The sequence below is a fragment of the Salvelinus fontinalis genome, chromosome 28 (assembly GCF_029448725.1).
Source record: "Salvelinus fontinalis isolate EN_2023a chromosome 28, ASM2944872v1, whole genome shotgun sequence".
NCBI lineage: Eukaryota > Metazoa > Chordata > Actinopteri > Salmoniformes > Salmonidae > Salvelinus > Salvelinus fontinalis.
The window spans coordinates 48,422,455-48,439,382 of record NC_074692.1 but is presented as its reverse complement, the minus strand read 5'-3'; positions in this window follow the sequence as shown (position 1 = coordinate 48,439,382).

Sequence of the window (16,928 nt, the reverse complement as noted above, 5' to 3'; positions counted from 1 at the left end):
GTCTAGATAACTAGGTCTGTCTAGATAACCAGTTCTCTAGGTCTGTCTAGATAACTAGGTCTGTCTAGATAACCAGTTCTCTAGGTCTGTCTAGATAACTAGGTCTGTCTAGATAACCAGTTCTCTAGGTCTGTCTAGATAACTAGGTCTGTCTAGATAACCAGTTCTCTAGGTCTGTCTAGATAACCAGTTCTCTAGTTCTGTCTAGATAACCAGTTCTCTAGGTCTGTCTAGATAACCAGTTCTCTAGGTCTGTCTAGATAACCAGTTCTCTAGGTCTGTCTAGATAACCAGGTCTCTAGTTCTGTCTAGATAACCAGTCCTCTAGTTCTGTCTAGATAACCAGTTCTCTAGTTCTGTCTAGATAACCAGTTCTCTAGGTCTGTCTAGATAACCAGTTCTCTAGGTCTGTCTAGATAACCAGTTCTCTAGGTCTGTCTAGATAACCAGTTCTCTAGGTCTGTTTAGATAACCAGTTCTCTAGGTCTGTTTAGATAACCAGTTCTCTAAGCCTGTCTAGATAACTAGGTCTGTCTAGATAACCAGTTCTCTAGGTCTGTCTAGATAACCAGTTCTCTAGGTCTGTTTAGATAACCAGTTCTCTAGGTCTGTCTAGATAACCAGTTCTCTAGTTCTGTTTAGATAACCAGTTCTCTAGGTCTGTTTAGATAACTAGGTCTGTTTAGATAACCAGTTCTCTAGGTCTGTCTAGATAACCAGTTCACTAGGTCTGTCTAGATTACCAGTTCTCTAGGTCTGTTTAGATAACCAGTTCTCTAGGTCTGTTTAGATAACCAGTTCTCTAAGCCTTTCTAGATAACTAGGTCTGTCTAGATAACCAGTTCTCTAGGTCTGTTTAGATAACCAGTTCTCTAGGTCTGTCTAGATAACCAGTTCTCTAGGTCTGTTTAGATAACCAGTTCTCTAGGTCTGTTTAGATAACCAGTTCTCTAGTTCTGTCTAGATAACCAGTTCACTAGGTCTGTCTAGATAACCAGTTCTCTAGGCCTGTTTAGATAACCAGTTCTTTAGATAACCAGTTCTCTAGGTCTGTCTAGATAACCAGTTCTCTAGGCCTGTTTAGATAACCAGTTCTCTAGGTCTGTCTAGATAACTAGGTCTGTCTAGATAACCAGTTCTCTAGGTCTGTCTAGATAACTAGGTCTGTCTAGATAACCAGTTCTCTAGGCCAGTTTAGATAACCAGTTCTCTAGGTCTGTCTAGATAACCAGTTCTCTAGGCCTGTTTAGATAACCAGTTCTCTAGTTCTGTTTAGATAACCAGTTCTCTAGGTCTGTCTAGATAACCAGTTCTCTAGGTCTGTCTAGATAACTAGGTCTGTCTAGATAACCAGTTCTCTAGGTCTGTCTAGATAACTAGGTCTGTCTAGATAACCAGTTCTCTAGGTCTGTCTAGATAACTAGGTCTGTCTAGATAACCAGTTCTCTAGGTCTGTTTAGATAACCAGTTCTCTAGTTCTGTCTAGATAACCAGTTCACTAGGTCTGTCTAGATAACCAGTTCTCTAGGCCTGTTTAGATAACCAGTTCTTTAGATAACCAGTTCTCTAGGCCTGTCTAGATAACCAGTTCTCTAGGTCTGTTTAGATAACCAGTTCTCTAGGTCTGTCTAGATAACTAGGTCTGTCTAGATAACCAGTTCTCTAGGTCTGTCTAGATAACTAGGTCTGTCTAGATAACCAGTTCTCTAGGTCTGTCTAGATAACCAGTTCTCTAGTTCTGTCTAGATAACCAGTTCTCTAGGTCTGTCTAGATAACCAGTTCTCTAGGTCTGTCTAGATAACCAGTTCTCTAGGTCTGTCTAGATAACCAGTCCTCTAGTTCTGTCTAGATAACCAGTTCTCTAGTTCTGTCTAGATAACCAGTTCTCTAGGTCTGTCTAGATAACCAGTTCTCTAGGTCTGTCTAGATAACCAGTTCTCTAGGTCTGTTTAGATAACCAGTTCTCTAGGTCTGTCTAGATAACCAGTTCTCTAGTTCTGTTTAGATAACCAGTTCTCTAGGTCTGTTTAGATAACTAGGTCTGTTTAGATAACCAGTTCTCTAGGTCTGTCTAGATAACCAGTTCACTAGGTCTGTCTAGATTACCAGTTCTCTAGGTCTGTTTAGATAACCAGTTCTCTAGGTCTGTTTAGATAACCAGTTCTCTAAGCCTGTCTAGATAACTAGGTCTGTCTAGATAACCAGTTCTCTAGGTCTGTTTAGATAACCAGTTCTCTAGGTCTGTCTAGATAACCAGTTCTCTAGGTCTGTTTAGATAACCAGTTCTCTAGGTCTGTTTAGATAACCAGTTCTCTAGTTCTGTCTAGATAACCAGTTCACTAGGTCTGTCTAGATAACCAGTTCTCTAGGCCTGTTTAGATAACCAGTTCTTTAGATAACCAGTTCTCTAGGTCTGTCTAGATAACCAGTTCTCTAGGCCTGTTTAGATAACCAGTTCTCTAGGTCTGTCTAGATAACTAGGTCTGTCTAGATAACCAGTTCTACAGGTCTGTCTAGATAACTAGGTCTGTCTAGATAACCAGTTCTCTAGGTCTGTCTAGATAACTAGGTCTGTCTAGATAACCAGTTCTCTAGGCCTGTTTAGATAACCAGTTCTCTAGTTCTGTTTAGATAACCAGTTCTCTAGGTCTGTCTAGATAACCAGTTCTCTAGGTCTGTCTAGATAACTAGGTCTGTCTAGATAACCAGTTCTCTAGGTCTGTCTAGATAACTAGGTCTGTCTAGATAACCAGTTCTCTAGTTCTGTTTAGATAACCAGTTCTCTAGTTCTGTCTAGATAACCAGTTCTCTAGGTCTGTCTAGATAACCAGTTCTCTAGGTCTGTCTAGATAACCAGTTCTCTAGTTCTGTCTAGATAACCAGTCCTCTAGTTCTGTCTAGATAACCAGTTCTCTAGTTCTGTCTAGATAACCAGTTCTCTAGGTCTGTCTAGATAACCAGTTCTCTAGGTCTGTCTAGATAACCAGTTCTCTAGGTCTGTTTAGATAACTAGGTCTGTTTAGATAACCAGTTCTCTAGGTCTGTCTAGATAACCAGTTCACTAGGTCTGTCTAGATTACCAGTTCTCTAGGTCTGTTTAGATAACCAGTTCTCTAGGTCTGTCTAGATAACCAGTTCTCTAGTTCTGTTTAGATAACCAGTTCTCTAGGTCTGTTTAGATAACTAGGTCTGTTTAGATAACCAGTTCTCTAGGTCTGTCTAGATAACCAGTTCACTAGGTCTGTCTAGATTACCAGTTCTCTAGGTCTGTTTAGATAACCAGTTCTCTAGGTCTGTTTAGATAACCAGTTCTCTAAGCCTGTCTAGATAACTAGGTCTGTCTAGATAACCAGTTCTCTAGGTCTGTTTAGATAACCAGTTCTCTAGGTCTGTCTAGATAACCAGTTCTCTAGGTCTGTTTAGATAACCAGTTCTCTAGGTCTGTTTAGATAACCAGTTCTCTAGTTCTGTCTAGATAACCAGTTCACTAGGTCTGTCTAGATAACCAGTTCTCTAGGCCTGTTTAGATAACCAGTTCTTTAGATAACCAGTTCTCTAGGTCTGTCTAGATAACCAGTTCTCTAGGCCTGTTTAGATAACCAGTTCTCTAGGTCTGTCTAGATAACTAGGTCTGTCTAGATAACCAGTTCTACAGGTCTGTCTAGATAACTAGGTCTGTCTAGATAACCAGTTCTCTAGGTCTGTCTAGATAACTAGGTCTGTCTAGATAACCAGTTCTCTAGGCCTGTTTAGATAACCAGTTCTCTAGTTCTGTTTAGATAACCAGTTCTCTAGGTCTGTCTAGATAACCAGTTCTCTAGGTCTGTCTAGATAACTAGGTCTGTCTAGATAACCAGTTCTCTAGGTCTGTCTAGATAACTAGGTCTGTCTAGATAACCAGTTCTCTAGTTCTGTTTAGATAACCAGTTCTCTAGTTCTGTCTAGATAACCAGTTCTCTAGGTCTGTCTAGATAACCAGTTCTCTAGGTCTGTCTAGATAACCAGTTCTCTAGTTCTGTCTAGATAACCAGTCCTCTAGTTCTGTCTAGATAACCAGTTCTCTAGTTCTGTCTAGATAACCAGTTCTCTAGGTCTGTCTAGATAACCAGTTCTCTAGGTCTGTCTAGATAACCAGTTCTCTAGGTCTGTTTAGATAACTAGGTCTGTTTAGATAACCAGTTCTCTAGGTCTGTCTAGATAACCAGTTCACTAGGTCTGTCTAGATTACCAGTTCTCTAGGTCTGTTTAGATAACCAGTTCTCTAGGTCTGTTTAGATAACCAGTTCTCTAAGCCTGTCTAGATAACTAGGTCTGTCTAGATAACCAGTTCTCTAGGTCTGTTTAGATAACCAGTTCTCTAGGTCTGTCTAGATAACCAGTTCTCTAGGTCTGTTTAGATAACCAGTTCTCTAGGTCTGTTTAGATAACCAGTTCTCTAGTTCTGTCTAGATAACCAGTTCACTAGGTCTGTCTAGATAACCAGTTCTCTAGGCCTGTTTAGATAACCAGTTCTTTAGATAACCAGTTCTCTAGGTCTGTCTAGATAACCAGTTCTCTAGGCCTGTTTAGATAACCAGTTCTCTAGGTCTGTCTAGATAACTAGGTCTGTCTAGATAACCAGTTCTCTAGGTCTGTCTAGATAACTAGGTCTGTCTAGATAACCAGTTCTCTAGGCCTGTTTAGATAACCAGTTCTCTAGGTCTGTCTAGATAACCAGTTCTCTAGGCCTGTTTAGATAACCAGTTCTCTAGTTCTGTTTAGATAACCAGTTCTCTGAGCCTGTCTAGATAACCAGTTCACTAGGTCTGTCTAGATAACCAGTTCTCTAGGTCTGTTTAGATAACCAGTTCTCTAGGTCTGTCTAGATAACCAGTTCTCTAGGTCTGTCTAGATAACCATTTCTCTAGTTCTGTCTAGATAACCAGTTCTCTAAGCCTGTCTAGATAACCAGTTCTCTAGGTCTGTCTAGATAACTAGGTCTGTCTAGATAACCAGTTCTCTAGGTCTGTCTAGATAACTAGGTATGTCTAGATAACCAGTTCTCTAGGCCTGTTTAGATAACCAGTTCTCTAGTTCTGTTTAGATAACCAGTTCTCTAGGTCTGTCTAGATAACTAGGTCTGTCTAGATAACCAGTTCTCTAGGTCTGTCTAGATAACTAGGTCTGTCTAGATAACCAGTTCTCTAGGTCTGTTTAGATAACCAGTTCTCTAGGTCTGTCTAGATAACCAGTTCACTAGGTCTGTCTAGATAACCAGTTCTCTAGGCCTGTTTAGATAACCAGTTCTTTAGATAACCAGTTCTCTAGGTCTGTCTAGAAAACCAGTTCTCTAGGCCTGTTTAGATAACCAGTTCTCTAGGTCTGTCTAGATAACTAGGTCTGTCTAGATAACCAGTTCTCTAGGTCTGTCTAGATAACAAGGTCTGTCTAGATAACCAGTTCTCTAGGTCTGTCTAGATAACTAGGTCTGTCTAGATAACCAGTTCTCTAGGCCTGTTTAGATAACCAGTTATCTAGGTCTGTCTAGATAACTAGGTCTGTCTAGATAACCAGTTCTATAGGTCTGTTTAGATAACCAGTTCTCTAGGTCTGTCTAGATAACTAGGTCTGTCTAGATAACCAGTTCTCTAGGTCTGTCTAGATAACTAGGTCTGTCTAGATAACCAGTTCTCTAGTTCTGTTTAGATAACCAGTTCTCTAGTTCTGTCTAGATAACCAGTTCTCTAGGTCTGTCTAGATAACCAGTTCTCTAGGTCTGTCTAGATAACCAGTTCTCTAGTTCTGTCTAGATAACCAGTCCTCTAGTTCTGTCTAGATAACCAGTTCTCTAGTTCTGTCTAGATAACCAGTTCTCTAGGTCTGTCTAGATAACCAGTTCTCTAGGTCTGTCTAGATAACCAGTTCTCTAGGTCTGTTTAGATAACCAGTTCTCTAGGTCTGTCTAGATAACCAGTTCTCTAGTTCTGTTTAGATAACCAGTTCTCTAGGTCTGTTTAGATAACTAGGTCTGTTTAGATAACCAGTTCTCTAGGTCTGTCTAGATAACCAGTTCACTAGGTCTGTCTAGATAACCAGTTCTCTAAGCCTGTCTAGATAACTAGGTCTGTCTAGATAACCAGTTCTCTAGGTCTGTTTAGATAACCAGTTCTCTAGGTCTGTCTAGATAACCAGTTCTATAGGTCTGTCTAGATAACCAGTTCTCTAGGTCTGTTTAGATAACCAGTTCTCTAGTTCTGTCTAGATAACCAGTTCACTAGGTCTGTCTAGATAACCAGTTCTCTAGGCCTGTTTAGATAACCAGTTCTTTAGATAACCAGTTCTCTAGGTCTGTCTAGATAACCAGTTCTCTAGGCCTGTTTAGATAACCAGTTCTCTAGGTCTGTCTAGATAACTAGGTCTGTCTAGATAACCAGTTCTCTAGGTCTGTCTAGATAACTAGGTCTGTCTAGATAACCAGTTCTCTAGGCCTGTTTAGATAACCAGTTCTCTAGGTCTGTCTAGATAACCAGTTCTCTAGGCCTGTTTAGATAACCAGTTCTCTAGTTCTGTTTAGATAACCAGTTCTCTAGGTCTGTCTAGATAACCAGTTCTCTAGGTCTGTCTAGATAACTAGGTCTGTCTAGATAACCAGTTCTCTAGGTCTGTTTAGATAACTAGGTCTGTCTAGATAACCAGTTCTCTAGGTCTGTTTAGATAACCAGTTCTCTAGTTCTGTCTAGATAACCAGTTCACTAGGTCTGTCTAGATAACCAGTTCTCTAGGCCTGTTTAGATAACCAGTTCTTTAGATAACCAGTTCTCTAGGTCTGTCTAGATAACCAGTTCTCTAGGCCTGTTTAGATAACCAGTTCTCTAGGTCTGTCTAGATAACTAGGTCTGTCTAGATAACCAGTTCTCTAGGTCTGTCTAGATAACTAGGTCTGTCTAGATAACCAGTTCTCTAGGTCTGTCTAGATAACTAGGTCTGTCTAGATAACCAGTTCTCTAGGTCTGTCTAGATAACTAGGTCTGTCTAGATAACCAGTTCTCTAGGTCTGTCTAGATAACCAGTTCTCTAGTTCTGTCTAGATAACCAGTTCTCTAGGTCTGTCTAGATAACCAGTTCTCTAGGTCTGTCTAGATAACCAGTTCTCTAGGTCTGTCTAGATAACCAGGTCTCTAGTTCTGTCTAGATAACCAGTCCTCTAGTTCTGTCTAGATAACCAGTTCTCTAGTTCTGTCTAGATAACCAGTTCTCTAGGTCTGTCTAGATAACCAGTTCTCTAGGTCTGTCTAGATAACCAGTTCTCTAGGTCTGTCTAGATAACCAGTTCTCTAGGTCTGTTTAGATAACCAGTTCTCTAGGTCTGTTTAGATAACCAGTTCTCTAAGCCTGTCTAGATAACTAGGTCTGTCTAGATAACCAGTTCTCTAGGTCTGTCTAGATAACCAGTTCTCTAGGTCTGTTTAGATAACCAGTTCTCTAGGTCTGTCTAGATAACCAGTTCTCTAGTTCTGTTTAGATAACCAGTTCTCTAGGTCTGTTTAGATAACTAGGTCTGTTTAGATAACCAGTTCTCTAGGTCTGTCTAGATAACCAGTTCACTAGGTCTGTCTAGATTACCAGTTCTCTAGGTCTGTTTAGATAACCAGTTCTCTAGGTCTGTTTAGATAACCAGTTCTCTAAGCCTTTCTAGATAACTAGGTCTGTCTAGATAACCAGTTCTCTAGGTCTGTTTAGATAACCAGTTCTCTAGGTCTGTCTAGATAACCAGTTCTCTAGGTCTGTTTAGATAACCAGTTCTCTAGGTCTGTTTAGATAACCAGTTCTCTAGTTCTGTCTAGATAACCAGTTCACTAGGTCTGTCTAGATAACCAGTTCTCTAGGCCTGTTTAGATAACCAGTTCTTTAGATAACCAGTTCTCTAGGTCTGTCTAGATAACCAGTTCTCTAGGCCTGTTTAGATAACCAGTTCTCTAGGTCTGTCTAGATAACTAGGTCTGTCTAGATAACCAGTTCTCTAGGTCTGTCTAGATAACTAGGTCTGTCTAGATAACCAGTTCTCTAGGCCAGTTTAGATAACCAGTTCTCTAGGTCTGTCTAGATAACCAGTTCTCTAGGCCTGTTTAGATAACCAGTTCTCTAGTTCTGTTTAGATAACCAGTTCTCTAGGTCTGTCTAGATAACCAGTTCTCTAGGTCTGTCTAGATAACTAGGTCTGTCTAGATAACCAGTTCTCTAGGTCTGTCTAGATAACTAGGTCTGTCTAGATAACCAGTTCTCTAGGTCTGTCTAGATAACTAGGTCTGTCTAGATAACCAGTTCTCTAGGTCTGTTTAGATAACCAGTTCTCTAGTTCTGTCTAGATAACCAGTTCACTAGGTCTGTCTAGATAACCAGTTCTCTAGGCCTGTTTAGATAACCAGTTCTTTAGATAACCAGTTCTCTAGGCCTGTCTAGATAACCAGTTCTCTAGGTCTGTTTAGATAACCAGTTCTCTAGGTCTGTCTAGATAACTAGGTCTGTCTAGATAACCAGTTCTCTAGGTCTGTCTAGATAACTAGGTCTGTCTAGATAACCAGTTCTCTAGGTCTGTCTAGATAACCAGTTCTCTAGTTCTGTCTAGATAACCAGTTCTCTAGGTCTGTCTAGATAACCAGTTCTCTAGGTCTGTCTAGATAACCAGTTCTCTAGGTCTGTCTAGATAACCAGTCCTCTAGTTCTGTCTAGATAACCAGTTCTCTAGTTCTGTCTAGATAACCAGTTCTCTAGGTCTGTCTAGATAACCAGTTCTCTAGGTCTGTCTAGATAACCAGTTCTCTAGGTCTGTTTAGATAACCAGTTCTCTAGGTCTGTCTAGATAACCAGTTCTCTAGTTCTGTTTAGATAACCAGTTCTCTAGGTCTGTTTAGATAACTAGGTCTGTTTAGATAACCAGTTCTCTAGGTCTGTCTAGATAACCAGTTCACTAGGTCTGTCTAGATTACCAGTTCTCTAGGTCTGTTTAGATAACCAGTTCTCTAGGTCTGTTTAGATAACCAGTTCTCTAAGCCTGTCTAGATAACTAGGTCTGTCTAGATAACCAGTTCTCTAGGTCTGTTTAGATAACCAGTTCTCTAGGTCTGTCTAGATAACCAGTTCTCTAGGTCTGTTTAGATAACCAGTTCTCTAGGTCTGTTTAGATAACCAGTTCTCTAGTTCTGTCTAGATAACCAGTTCACTAGGTCTGTCTAGATAACCAGTTCTCTAGGCCTGTTTAGATAACCAGTTCTTTAGATAACCAGTTCTCTAGGTCTGTCTAGATAACCAGTTCTCTAGGCCTGTTTAGATAACCAGTTCTCTAGGTCTGTCTAGATAACTAGGTCTGTCTAGATAACCAGTTCTACAGGTCTGTCTAGATAACTAGGTCTGTCTAGATAACCAGTTCTCTAGGTCTGTCTAGATAACTAGGTCTGTCTAGATAACCAGTTCTCTAGGCCTGTTTAGATAACCAGTTCTCTAGTTCTGTTTAGATAACCAGTTCTCTAGGTCTGTCTAGATAACCAGTTCTCTAGGTCTGTCTAGATAACTAGGTCTGTCTAGATAACCAGTTCTCTAGGTCTGTCTAGATAACTAGGTCTGTCTAGATAACCAGTTCTCTAGTTCTGTTTAGATAACCAGTTCTCTAGTTCTGTCTAGATAACCAGTTCTCTAGGTCTGTCTAGATAACCAGTTCTCTAGGTCTGTCTAGATAACCAGTTCTCTAGTTCTGTCTAGATAACCAGTCCTCTAGTTCTGTCTAGATAACCAGTTCTCTAGTTCTGTCTAGATAACCAGTTCTCTAGGTCTGTCTAGATAACCAGTTCTCTAGGTCTGTCTAGATAACCAGTTCTCTAGGTCTGTTTAGATAACTAGGTCTGTTTAGATAACCAGTTCTCTAGGTCTGTCTAGATAACCAGTTCACTAGGTCTGTCTAGATTACCAGTTCTCTAGGTCTGTTTAGATAACCAGTTCTCTAGGTCTGTTTAGATAACCAGTTCTCTAAGCCTGTCTAGATAACTAGGTCTGTCTAGATAACCAGTTCTCTAGGTCTGTTTAGATAACCAGTTCTCTAGGTCTGTCTAGATAACCAGTTCTCTAGGTCTGTTTAGATAACCAGTTCTCTAGGTCTGTTTAGATAACCAGTTCTCTAGTTCTGTCTAGATAACCAGTTCACTAGGTCTGTCTAGATAACCAGTTCTCTAGGCCTGTTTAGATAACCAGTTCTTTAGATAACCAGTTCTCTAGGTCTGTCTAGATAACCAGTTCTCTAGGCCTGTTTAGATAACCAGTTCTCTAGGTCTGTCTAGATAACTAGGTCTGTCTAGATAACCAGTTCTCTAGGTCTGTCTAGATAACTAGGTCTGTCTAGATAACCAGTTCTCTAGGCCTGTTTAGATAACCAGTTCTCTAGGTCTGTCTAGATAACCAGTTCTCTAGGCCTGTTTAGATAACCAGTTCTCTAGTTCTGTTTAGATAACCAGTTCTCTGAGCCTGTCTAGATAACCAGTTCACTAGGTCTGTCTAGATAACCAGTTCTCTAGGTCTGTTTAGATAACCAGTTCTCTAGGTCTGTCTAGATAACCAGTTCTCTAGGTCTGTCTAGATAACCATTTCTCTAGTTCTGTCTAGATAACCAGTTCTCTAAGCCTGTCTAGATAACCAGTTCTCTAGGTCTGTCTAGATAACTAGGTCTGTCTAGATAACCAGTTCTCTAGGTCTGTCTAGATAACTAGGTATGTCTAGATAACCAGTTCTCTAGGCCTGTTTAGATAACCAGTTCTCTAGTTCTGTTTAGATAACCAGTTCTCTAGGTCTGTCTAGATAACTAGGTCTGTCTAGATAACCAGTTCTCTAGGTCTGTCTAGATAACTAGGTCTGTCTAGATAACCAGTTCTCTAGGTCTGTTTAGATAACCAGTTCTCTAGGTCTGTCTAGATAACCAGTTCACTAGGTCTGTCTAGATAACCAGTTCTCTAGGCCTGTTTAGATAACCAGTTCTTTAGATAACCAGTTCTCTAGGTCTGTCTAGAAAACCAGTTCTCTAGGCCTGTTTAGATAACCAGTTCTCTAGGTCTGTCTAGATAACTAGGTCTGTCTAGATAACCAGTTCTCTAGGTCTGTCTAGATAACAAGGTCTGTCTAGATAACCAGTTCTCTAGGTCTGTCTAGATAACTAGGTCTGTCTAGATAACCAGTTCTCTAGGCCTGTTTAGATAACCAGTTATCTAGGTCTGTCTAGATAACTAGGTCTGTCTAGATAACCAGTTCTATAGGTCTGTTTAGATAACCAGTTCTCTAGGTCTGTCTAGATAACTAGGTCTGTCTAGATAACCAGTTCTCTAGGTCTGTCTAGATAACTAGGTCTGTCTAGATAACCAGTTCTCTAGTTCTGTTTAGATAACCAGTTCTCTAGTTCTGTCTAGATAACCAGTTCTCTAGGTCTGTCTAGATAACCAGTTCTCTAGGTCTGTCTAGATAACCAGTTCTCTAGTTCTGTCTAGATAACCAGTCCTCTAGTTCTGTCTAGATAACCAGTTCTCTAGTTCTGTCTAGATAACCAGTTCTCTAGGTCTGTCTAGATAACCAGTTCTCTAGGTCTGTCTAGATAACCAGTTCTCTAGGTCTGTTTAGATAACCAGTTCTCTAGGTCTGTCTAGATAACCAGTTCTCTAGTTCTGTTTAGATAACCAGTTCTCTAGGTCTGTTTAGATAACTAGGTCTGTTTAGATAACCAGTTCTCTAGGTCTGTCTAGATAACCAGTTCACTAGGTCTGTCTAGATAACCAGTTCTCTAAGCCTGTCTAGATAACTAGGTCTGTCTAGATAACCAGTTCTCTAGGTCTGTTTAGATAACCAGTTCTCTAGGTCTGTCTAGATAACCAGTTCTATAGGTCTGTCTAGATAACCAGTTCTCTAGGTCTGTTTAGATAACCAGTTCTCTAGTTCTGTCTAGATAACCAGTTCACTAGGTCTGTCTAGATAACCAGTTCTCTAGGCCTGTTTAGATAACCAGTTCTTTAGATAACCAGTTCTCTAGGTCTGTCTAGATAACCAGTTCTCTAGGCCTGTTTAGATAACCAGTTCTCTAGGTCTGTCTAGATAACTAGGTCTGTCTAGATAACCAGTTCTCTAGGTCTGTCTAGATAACTAGGTCTGTCTAGATAACCAGTTCTCTAGGCCTGTTTAGATAACCAGTTCTCTAGGTCTGTCTAGATAACCAGTTCTCTAGGCCTGTTTAGATAACCAGTTCTCTAGTTCTGTTTAGATAACCAGTTCTCTAGGTCTGTCTAGATAACCAGTTCTCTAGGTCTGTCTAGATAACTAGGTTTGTCTAGATAACCAGTTCTCTAGGTCTGTTTAGATAACTAGGTCTGTCTAGATAACCAGTTCTCTAGGTCTGTTTAGATAACCAGTTCTCTAGTTCTGTCTAGATAACCAGTTCACTAGGTCTGTCTAGATAACCAGTTCTCTAGGCCTGTTTAGATAACCAGTTCTTTAGATAACCAGTTCTCTAGGTCTGTCTAGATAACCAGTTCTCTAGGCCTGTTTAGATAACCAGTTCTCTAGGTCTGTCTAGATAACTAGGTCTGTCTAGATAACCAGTTCTCTAGGTCTGTCTAGATAACTAGGTCTGTCTAGATAACCAGTTCTCTAGGTCTGTCTAGATAACTAGGTCTGTCTAGATAACCAGTTCTCTAGGTCTGTCTAGATAACTAGGTCTGTCTAGATAACCAGTTCTCTAGGTCTGTCTAGATAACCAGTTCTCTAGTTCTGTCTAGATAACCAGTTCTCTAGGTCTGTCTAGATAACCAGTTCTCTAGGTCTGTCTAGATAACCAGTTCTCTAGGTCTGTCTAGATAACCAGGTCTCTAGTTCTGTCTAGATAACCAGTCCTCTAGTTCTGTCTAGATAACCAGTTCTCTAGTTCTGTCTAGATAACCAGTTCTCTAGGTCTGTCTAGATAACCAGTTCTCTAGGTCTGTCTAGATAACCAGTTCTCTAGGTCTGTCTAGATAACCAGTTCTCTAGGTCTGTTTAGATAACCAGTTCTCTAGGTCTGTTTAGATAACCAGTTCTCTAAGCCTGTCTAGATAACTAGGTCTGTCTAGATAACCAGTTCTCTAGGTCTGTTTAGATAACCAGTTCTCTAGGTCTGTCTAGATAACCAGTTCTCTAGGTCTGTTTAGATAACCAGTTCTCTAGGTCTGTTTAGATAACCAGTTCTCTAGTTCTGTCTAGATAACCAGTTCACTAGGTCTGTCTAGATAACCAGTTCTCTAGGCCTGTTTAGATAACCAGTTCTTTAGATAACCAGTTCTCTAGGTCTGTCTAGATAACCAGTTCTCTAGGCCTGTTTAGATAACCAGTTCTCTAGGTCTGTCTAGATAACTAGGTCTGTCTAGATAACCAGTTCTACAGGTCTGTCTAGATAACTAGGTCTGTCTAGATAACCAGTTCTCTAGGTCTGTCTAGATAACTAGGTCTGTCTAGATAACCAGTTCTCTAGGCCTGTTTAGATAACCAGTTCTCTAGGTCTGTTTAGATAACCAGTTCTCTAGGTCTGTCTAGATAACCAGTTCTCTAGGTCTGTCTAGATAACTAGGTCTGTCTAGATAACCAGTTCTCTAGGTCTGTCTAGATAACTAGGTCTGTCTAGATAACCAGTTCTCTGGGTCTGTTTAGATAACCAGTTCTCTAGTTCTGTCTAGATAACCAGTTCACTAGGTCTGTCTAGATAACCATTTCTCTAGGCCTGTTTAGATAACCAGTTCTTTAGATAACCAGTTCTCTAGGTCTGTCTAGATAACCAGTTCTCTAGGTCTGTCTAGATAACCAGTTCTCTAGGCCTGTTTAGATAACCAGTTCTCTAGGTCTGTCTAGATAACCAGTTCTCTAGGCCTGTTTAGATAACCAGTTCTCTAGGTCTGTCTAGATAACTAGGTCTGTCTAGATAACCAGTTCTCTAGGTCTGTCTAGATAACTAGGTCTGTCTAGATAACCAGTTCTCTAGGTCTGTCTAGATAACTAGGTCTGTCTAGATAACCAGTTCTCTAGGTCTGTCTAGATAACCAGTTCTCTAGTTCTGTCTAGATAACCAGTTCTCTAGGTCTGTCTAGATAACCAGTTCTCTAGGTCTGTCTAGATAACCAGTTCTCTAGGTCTGTCTAGATAACCAGGTCTCTAGTTCTGTCTAGATAACCAGTCCTCTAGTTCTGTCTAGATAACCAGTTCTCTAGTTCTGTCTAGATAACCAGTTCTCTAGGTCTGTCTAGATAACCAGTTCTCTAGGTCTGTCTAGATAACCAGTTCTCTAGGTCTGTTTAGATAACCAGTTCTCTAGGTCTGTCTAGATAACCAGTTCTCTAGTTCTGTTTAGATAACCAGTTCTCTAGGTCTGTTTAGATAACTAGGTCTGTTTAGATAACCAGTTCTCTAGGTCTGTCTAGATAACCAGTTCACTAGGTCTGTCTAGATTACCAGTTCTCTAGGTCTGTTTAGATAACCAGTTCTCTAGGTCTGTTTAGATAACCAGTTCTCTAAGCCTGTCTAGATAACTAGGTCTGTCTAGATAACCAGTTCTCTAGGTCTGTTTAGATAACCAGTTCTCTAGGTCTGTCTAGATAACCAGTTCTCTAGGTCTGTTTAGATAACCAGTTCTCTAGGTCTGTCTAGATAACCAGTTCACTAGGTCTGTCTAGATTACCAGTTCTCTAGGTCTGTTTAGATAACCAGTTCTCTAGGTCTGTTTAGATAACCAGTTCTCTAAGCCTGTCTAGATAACTAGGTCTGTCTAGATAACCAGTTCTCTAGGTCTGTTTAGATAACCAGTTCTCTAGGTCTGTCTAGATAACCAGTTCTCTAGGTCTGTTTAGATAACCAGTTCTCTAGGTCTGTTTAGATAACCAGTTCTCTAGTTCTGTCTAGATAACCAGTTCTCTAGGTCTGTTTAGATAACCAGTTCTCTAGGTCTGTCTAGATAACCAGTTCTCTAGGTCTGTTTAGATAACCAGTTCTCTAGGTCTGTTTAGATAACCAGTTCTCTAGTTCTGTCTAGATAACCAGTTCACTAGGTCTGTCTAGATAACCAGTTCTCTAGGCCTGTTTAGATAACCAGTTCTTTAGATAACCAGTTCTCTAGGTCTGTCTAGATAACCAGTTCTCTAGGCCTGTTTAGATAACCAGTTCTCTAGGTCTGTCTAGATAACTAGGTCTGTCTAGATAACCAGTTCTACACGTCTGTCTAGATAACTAGGTCTGTCTAGATAACCAGTTCTCTAGGTCTGTCTAGATAACTAGGTCTGTCTAGATAACCAGTTCTCTAGGCCTGTTTAGATAACCAGTTCTCTAGTTCTGTTTAGATAACCAGTTCTCTAGGTCTGTCTAGATAACCAGTTCTCTAGGTCTGTCTAGATAACTAGGTCTGTCTAGATAACCAGTTCTCTAGGTCTGTCTAGATAACTAGGTCTGTCTAGATAACCAGTTCTCTAGGTCTGTTTAGATAACCAGTTCTCTAGTTCTGTCTAGATAACCAGTTCACTAGGTCTGTCTAGATAACCATTTCTCTAGGCCTGTTTAGATAACCAGTTCTTTAGATAACCAGTTCTCTAGGTCTGTCTAGATAACCAGTTCTCTAGGTCTGTCTAGATAACCAGTTCTCTAGGCCTGTTTAGATAACCAGTTCTCTAGTTCTGTTTAGATAACCAGTTCTCTAGGTCTGTCTAGATAACCAGTTCTCTAGGTCTGTCTAGATAACTAGGTCTGTCTAGATAACCAGTTCTCTAGGTCTGTCTAGATAACTAGGTCTGTCTAGATAACCATTTCTCTAGGTCTGTTTAGATAACCAGTTCTCTAGTTCTGTCTAGATAACCAGTTCACTAGGTCTGTCTAGATAACCAGTTCTCTAGGCCTGTTTAGATAACCAGTTCTTTAGATAACCAGTTCTCTAGGTCTGTCTAGATAACCAGTTCTCTAGGCCTGTTTAGATAACCAGTTCTCTAGGTCTGTCTAGATAACTAGGTCTGTCTAGATAACCAGTTCTCTAGGTCTGTCTAGATAACTAGGTCTGTCTAGATAACCAGTTCTCTAGGTCTGTCTAGATAACTAGGTCTGTCTAGATAACCAGTTCTCTAGGTCTGTCTAGATAACCAGTTCTCTAGTTCTGTCTAGATAACCAGTTCTCTAGGTCTGTCTAGATAACCAGTCCTCTAGTTCTGTCTAGATAACCAGTTCTCTAGTTCTGTCTAGATAACCAGTTCTCTAGGTCTGTCTAGATAACCAGTTCTCTAGGTCTGTCTAGATAACCAGTTCTCTAGGTCTGTTTAGATAACCAGTTCTCTAGGTCTGTCTAGATAACCAGTTCTCTAGTTCTGTTTAGATAACCAGTTCTCTAGGTCTGTTTAGATAACTAGGTCTGTTTAGATAACCAGTTCTCTAGGTCTGTCTAGATAACCAGTTCACTAGGTCTGTCTAGATTACCAGTTCTCTAGGTCTGTTTAGATAACCAGTTCTCTAGGTCTGTTTAGATAACCAGTTCTCTAAGCCTGTCTAGATAACTAGGTCTGTCTAGATAACCAGTTCTCTAGGTCTGTTTAGATAACCAGTTCTCTAGGTCTGTCTAGATAACCAGTTCTCTAGGTCTGTTTAGATAACCAGTTCTCTAGGTCTGTTTAGATAACCAGTTCTCTAGTTCTGTCTAGATAACCAGTTCACTAGGTCTGTCTAGATAACCAGTTCTCTAGGCCTGTTTAGATAACCAGTTCTTTAGATAACCAGTTCTCTAGGTCTGTCTAGATAACCAGTTCTCTAGGCCTGTTTAGATAACCAGTTCTCTAGGTCTGTCTAGATAACTAGGTCTGTCTAGATAACCAGTTCTACAGGTCTGTCTAGATAACTAGGTCTGTCTAGATAACCAGTTCTCTAGGTCTGT